The 6,228-nt window shown below is 56.7% G+C and overlaps 1 pseudogene; it reads left to right on the plus strand.

The window, feature by feature from the left end:
• The first annotated feature begins 439 nt into the window (after positions 1–439).
• LOC149338706 (uncharacterized) lies at positions 440–1,711 on the plus strand (annotated as a pseudogene).
• Positions 1,712–6,228: the final 4,517 nt, after the last annotated feature.

Here is a 6,228-nt window from a genome sequence, read left to right on the forward strand (position 1 = left end):
GCAGCAAAGCAGCCTATCGACATCTCCACGGAAATTCGTCAGGGCTGCCCTCTCAGCGGGCTCCCTTCAACCTCGTCATCCACCCAGTGCTGCTGGAAGTGCAGGTCGACGAGCAGCAGCACAATATCCTGGTCTACGAGGACGACCTCACCCCACTCGCCGACAACCCGGAAGAACTTCAAGCGCGCTTTAACAAAGTGGCGGCACTCTATTCCACGTTGAGCCTAAAACTCAACCCTATAAAGTGCAACTCTCCACGTCTCCAGCAAGGCCCCGGGAACGAGACCAACTGTCTTCAACACTAACGGCACTGATATAGCAACCAATAAAGACTATGAATCTATCATCTTTTCTAGGGAGCCCATTCGGATTCAGCATGTTCCCGAACACGGCAACAGTCGACGAAGCCATCAGCGTAGGCCGCCGCCTGCTGACCTCAATGCTCGCCCCGTGGCGGAGGTTGGACGCTGTCAAAACATTCGTATACCCAGCACTCAACTTCTCCATGCGGTGCGGGCTGTTGGGTAAGGCAAAGTGGGAGCGCATCGACGAAGCCCTGCGACCACTCATTAAACGCACTCTCTATTTTCCAGTGAGTGCGACCAACGTGTACATCTACGGCAGCGCAGCAGCGGGCGCGGCGGGAATCCCCCTCGCAGCAGAGCTCAGCGACATCTGCCGCATCGACAACGCCTTTAAATTGCTCTCTTCTCACGACGCAGAGGTTCGGGACCTGGCGAAGCGAGCAGTCACCGAGGTCACGACCAAAAGACTAGGACGACAAGTGACCAAGGCGGACGTCGCAGCCTACCCCAGCGGGGAGACAGAGGGCGACTTCAGGGCGCGAGCCACGCAGCTGAAGTCCGTATGGACGGAGGCGCGCAAGGCCTCCCGGCGACTCGAGGTTACGTGGGAGATGCGGGACGGTGCCCCCTACATCACCTGCGCCGACGTAACTTTGGCGCCGAAGCACCGAACGAAGGTTGTGAAGAAGCTGCGATCGATCGCGACGAGCGCACGAAATCACACTCTCCAACAAAAACCCAGTCAGGGGAAGGTGATGGAGTGCGTCGCCGCCGATCCTAGCAGCTCTCACTTCATGCGTTCCGGTCTCTTTACCCGTTTCTGTGACTGGCGTTTAATCCACAGGGCGAGGCTGAACCTGCTGCCACTGAACGGGGCCAGGCCGTGGGTGCGTGCAGGAGACCAGCGGTGCAGAGCATGCGGACACGGACAGGAAACCCTCTCCCACGTGCTCTGCCACTGCATGCGTCCTAGTTCCGCCTACCAGACCCGGCACAATAAAATCGTAAACCGGCTGAAGACGACTGCGAAGAAGCGATTCACCATCACCCACGAGGACCAACCAGTGGGAACGACCAACCTCAAGCAGACCTCGTTCTGGCGCGAGGGGAGTCGGCGGTTGTCATTGACGTCACTTGCCCCTTTGAGAATCCAAAGCTACTTTTGATGAAGCCCAGGAGAGTAAGGTCGCCAAGTACGAACCCGTTGCAAAACCTGCTACAAGTTCCAGCGGGTGAGCATATAGCTAATCGTTGTCGGAGCGCTCAGCTCTTGGGACCGCAACAACGACAAAGTGATTAAACGTCTATGTAGAAAAAGCTACTTGCGCCTCTTCAAGAGGCTGGCAGTGAGTGACACCATCGCGGCTTTTCGCGAAGTCTATTCCACACACGTGGCTGCTAAATGAGGGTGTTGCACTTCGGTGGACCTCAGCAGTCAGGAGTTGGAAGACTTCGTACACACCCAACAGCGCACACACACACATCGCACACGAGGGAATAAAGCTCACAAACGAGACTTCTGATAAAAAAGAACGAACGAAAATCAGATATGCTGGTAAGAACTAGGAAATGTCCAGAAACAGTTCTGAAAAATCTCTTCCCGGTCTTGGACTGGTTAGACCACAATGCCCTGCTGCCCCCCCCCCCCCCCCCTCGCCGTTTTTTATTATTTCAAGGTGCACTTGTTTATCAGTTCTTCCTCGTGCCATATCTCGGAGTGGTTGTTCATGGAGAGATGACAAACACCACCATTATTGTTATAGGCAAGCTGAGTGCTATCCCATGGCCTGTTCTTTGACCTATCACACAGAATGGCTGGTGTTAGGAAGATAATGAACGTTATCTCCGACAGTACTTCCCAGCAAGTTACATCCTCCAGCTGGCATGACAGAGGGCCTGTGACGCCGCCAGTACTCGCCACATAGCCGGCTGCTTCTCCATCCGCCGGGATGTGGCGCCACTTGTGCTGCCAATCCAGAGGGTTTTCAAGCCTAGGCTTATCAGGATTATCGCTTCTTGGCCTTTTGGCTGAGCGGACATGTCGCGTTGCTGCTCCGCTCGCGATAGCTTTCTGTGTGTGTGCTGGTCCCAATGGCCGCCCCGTTCTCAGCCGCCGCCCCGTGCTCCAGCGTTCCCGGAGGACCGGCCGTCTGTGCCCCGGTGCCCAGGGCGGGGCCATGGATCTCCCGCCGCCCGCAACGCGCCCCACAAAGGCGCAATGCTTTACCTTCGTGGTGCCGGAGCCTTTTCCGGCGGACGACCTAATCGACGCGCTCGAGGCGGTCGTCGGTGTCGGGGGGCTGCAATATTTGCAGCACCTCGGCAGAACCTGTTTCCTGTGTGCTGTAAGCACGGTGGCGCAAGCCTCGAAGATGGTCGCGGCGGTGTGCTTCTCCGTCGCCGGTAAAAAGTGCCGCTGGTGCAGATGGCCGCACCAGTGGTTTTCGTGACGGTTTTCCATCTGCCGCCGTCCGTCACCGACGACGCCCTTGCTGGTGCCCTGGCTCCCTACGGCAAGGTGCGGGCTATTAGGGAGCCTGTGTTCAAGAGCCGGGGACATATCCGGAACGGGTGCCGCCTCGTCAAGTTGGATATGACACGACAGCCGCCCAACTTCCTCTCCGTCGCGGGTCACCGCGCTATGCTCGAATATCGAGGCATGAAGCGCGTGTGCTCGCGGTGCGGAGGGCCACCTTGGAGCGGCCTGCAAGGCGGTGAACTGCGGGCGTTGCTCCGCTTTCGGGCATGAGTCAGAGTCGTGCAGCGTGACGTGCAAGCGCTTCGCCGGCCACCACGCGACGTCTTACTGTGTCCTCCCCCGTTCTTACGCCGCCGCTGCTGCAGGTGCTGCTGCTCGCCCGCAGGATAACATGGACGGGGCGGCTACCAACGACCCCCTGGCGTGCCGGGTGAACCCCCGCACCCTCCAGACCCCGAAGGCGAGCCCACGAAGACGAGCCCCGCCCCGGCCCCGCGGGTAAGGACGCCCCATCGTCCAGTGCCGCAGCTACAAAGCGCCCTGGCGCATCGAAGTGCGTTCTGACGCGATGGGCCATCAAGACGGCGCTGGCGGACGACGCCAAGAGGAAGCTCTCGTCCACCGAGAGCGGCGGATCTTCTTCGGGCGCGACGGCGCCCCTCAAGGTGAGGAAGACGCCAGACGGCAACGAGATGGACTTCTTGGACGCCGAGAGTTAAGTCACCATGGCACCGCTTTCACGGCTCGTCGGCCGCAACGGCAGCTCCTTCCTCCTCTCCTTCTTCGCCGTAGCTTCAGCACTGCTTAGCAGGCGCCGCTTCCCGGCCACCGCTTACGTCACCAGCTGACAGTCGCCTCGGCCTCACTGGCGCGGCTTGCGAACGATGGACTGTGTGTGTGCTGTGCAGTGTGTGTGTGCGCGTGTGACTGGTTTCTCTTCTACCCAGCCGCGTGTGCCGCATGGACCTTTCTGCGGCACACATCGATCAGCGTGTCGTCGCCTGCCCACCGCCGCCGGAGACCTGTCAACTGGAGCCCTCGCACGGAGCTCCGACGCCTTCCCGAGCGCCGCCCCTGCACCGGTGTTTGGTAACGCCCACAGACTTTGCCCGAAAAACTTTACCGTGAGTCCGTCAGTTTTCCCTTTGTTGCCATGTACTGTAGTTTTGTTTTGTTGTGCGGTTTTCCTTTTGCTTTGTTATGATGGCGTCTTTCCGTTTTGTTTCTTTTAACGCGCAAGGTTTTCGGCACCCCAACAAGCAGCGTGAAGTGCTCCACCTTGCGCGTGCGCATCGAGTTGATGTTTTCTTTTTACAAGAGTAACTTTCGCACTCCTTCTGATGTTTTGTCTTTTCGTTCCCGTTTCAATGTTGATGCCTATTTTTCCTTAACGGACTCGCGGTGTTGTGGCGTGGGCGTGATCTTCCTCTCGCCGGCGTGCACGACTAGTGCGCATTGCACTTACGGTATTGACGGCTGCGTCATCGCGGTAGATGTGTTTTTGGATGGCCGGAGAGTTCGGTTTCTCAATGTGTACGCGCTTGTAACACGAAGCCTGACAAACAACTTCTTCCAGTCGATCACGTCGTACCTGCTTATGACGTTCCCCTCATTTTCCTAGAGGATTTCAACTGCGTACTCGACACTTTGCGTGACGTTAGAGGTCCGGGCCACGGTGCATCTAATTACCACGCTAAAGAGCTGGGCAAGCTAGTTAAACAGCTTAAGCTGCAGGACGCGTGGCTGGCTCTCCATGGTGACCTTTTCACTGCTACGCGGGCCCGGGGCCATACCGCGAGTAGGATAGACCGCGTGTATCTTCCCTCCGCTTTGGTACCACTTCTGTCGGAGTGTACAGTGGTACCTTTTCTGCAAGGAATCCGCCCGCTCAGCGACCACTTTCCAGTAAGCGTCTCTTTGCGAGCTTCGCCCGGTCGCACCGACAGCCCCCTTACGTGGCGCATGGACCTCTCCGTGTTGCACGATGATTTGTGCCTCGCAGAAGTTCGCGCCCAGCTGGCGGCTTCAGTTGCTGGTGTTAGAGATTTTCCCCCGCAGTGTGGGATGCGTTGAAGGTTTCATGGCACGAAGTGATTATCAATACAGGGAAAGCGCACCGTCTCCGCTTGACCAGAGCGCTTAATGACATCATGCGCCTTATGCTCATAGTGAAGGAGGGAGGTGACTGGACATTTGCTATGCCGGAATACCTCGACACTTTACGGGTGAGGTATCACCGTGTGTTGGAGGAGAGTGCGCGTGCATCGCGTTTGGCGGAAGCCTCTCAGTTTCCACTGGACGACGCCGCTGACCTCGCTACGCACGCTCACTTAGTGAGAGGAACGGCCGACCGCCTTGCATCGAGGAAGTGTCTCTCGCCGACGGCTCCACTTCGTCGGCGCCTTGCGAGGTCCGGCAAGTTTTCGCATCGCACTTTGCGGCACTTTGTTCGACGCGCGGCTTGGCAGCGCGTGACGACTTTGAAGGCGCGGTCGCCGCCTTCTGCAGTCCGCTTCCACAGCTATCAGACGAAGCCTGCGACCCGCTTTGCTCCCTGGCCACGTCCGAGGAAGTCCGCGAAGCTCTGCGGGCTATGAATCAGTCCACCGCTCCAGGTCCTGACGATGTAGTGGCAGGGTTTTACTCTCCCTTTTATGACATCCTCGGGAGCTTGCTGCTCCGGCTGGTGAATGGCCTGTTGGCGTCACGGCAGAAACCGGCTTCTTTCAGTGTGGGCCGGATAATGTTGTTGTTGAAGGACGGCATGCCACCATCGCAGCCCGGGTCCTGGAGGCCCATCACTCTCCTCAACAGCAACTACAAGCTGGTCGCCACGCTACTTGTCAGGCGGTTGCGGGCCTTCCTGGGCGACTTGGTGAGCCCATTTAAGTCTTGCGCTGTAACGGGGCGATCTGTTTTCGCCTCACTAACGCTGACGCGTGACGTTTTCGCCTATGCCAACGCGCAAACTTGAACGGATTCAAAGCAAACTTGAACGGATTCAAAGATCAGCAGTTCGCTTCATATATAACCGGTACCGACGACATGACTCCCCATCTGAATTAATGAGAATCAACAACATCAAACCTTTAGAGTACTGGAGAAAGCTAGCAAGAATTAAATTCCTCTTCAAACTCTACCATTCTCACTTCCGTCCTGACCCTTCATTGTACGTGAAACCTTCAACAACTAGAGTAACAAGGCATTGCCATCCGCATAAATTATCTCCTTTGTTTGCCCGCACCAATAACTTTAAATATTCTTTCTTTCCTCGAACTATAGCAGAATGAAACAACCTACCCCCTCATGTGTTTGTATCCGAAAATGTGCTTTCCGCCATTGAACAAGTACTTGACCTTTAACTATTGTTTGTTGTTTGTTGCGACTTGTTTTATTTTCATGCTCTGTATCACTTCTACTGAATTCTGCTGTTGGCATCGTCTT

This window comes from Amblyomma mixtum, chromosome 6 (assembly GCF_055824585.1).
Source record: "Amblyomma mixtum isolate Tamu chromosome 6, ASM5582458v1, whole genome shotgun sequence".
In the NCBI taxonomy this organism is placed as follows: Eukaryota; Metazoa; Arthropoda; class Arachnida; order Ixodida; family Ixodidae; genus Amblyomma; species Amblyomma mixtum.